The 785-nt window shown below is 44.7% G+C and overlaps 1 pseudogene; it reads left to right on the top strand.

Annotated features, from left to right (window-relative positions):
• LOC119283978 overlaps window positions 1-400 on the top strand; it is a 67,654-nt pseudogene extending 67,254 nt beyond the window's left edge.
• Window positions 401-785: the final 385 nt, after the last annotated feature.

Below are 785 nucleotides of genomic sequence, written 5' to 3'. Positions count from 1 at the left end.
CATGTTTTTGTATTTCGCCTTTTTGTTTTTCATTTGTGTGAGAAGACCTTATTTTTCTGTGTGCATTTTAGTAATGCAGAGGTCGGGTGTAATGCTTAAATCTTTTAAGTAATAAAGCGTCCTTTTTCGAAATAATATTGTTTATCAGAAATATTTGGAGGACGCCTACTGCTACAGTGCCGGCGACAACATGATCTTCCTCTTGTGCCACGATGGCCAATGCTCCCTAGTGAACGCCCTGTCTGGCGACGAGACCAACCTACCAGAGCTTGCTGCCGTGCTTCACAAGAATGTCGCCCAGGACGACGGCGATACCACCAGTAGGGGGCTCATGATAAGCCAGCGCTTCTCAAAAGTTGTGATGTCGCCGGCCAACCACTTCCCAGTCATTGCTCTCTAGCTTGACTATGGAGTCGTTTTCTCAACCTGCCGGCCTACTAATGAAATCTACTCGTGCCAGATCGCTGTAGTCGTGGCATCCATAGACGATATCACCTTCTTTCAATGGAGGCTCTACGCCCTTTGCTCTTTTAACGAAAGGCTCATCATACCTTTGAGCTCAACAGTGGCCGTGTGGACAAACGCCACCAGATATCTGTGTGTAATGATAGTAATAAGATAAATCTTCTCTAGCGTCGCGCATTGTCCGGACACCATTACTAGTGTTTTGAAAAATTGTAAAAAATTGCTGCCAGGGCAGCAGAAAATCGCTGCTACGGCAGCGTAATTTATTACCAATTTATATAAACACATTTTTGTCCCACATTCAATCACATGTGAAGGAA

Source organism: Triticum dicoccoides, chromosome 4A (assembly GCF_002162155.2).
Source record: "Triticum dicoccoides isolate Atlit2015 ecotype Zavitan chromosome 4A, WEW_v2.0, whole genome shotgun sequence".
Classification (NCBI taxonomy): Eukaryota; Viridiplantae; Streptophyta; class Magnoliopsida; order Poales; family Poaceae; genus Triticum; species Triticum dicoccoides.
The sequence above is the reverse complement of the archived record's forward strand: the minus strand, read 5'-3'. Positions and strand labels throughout refer to the sequence as shown.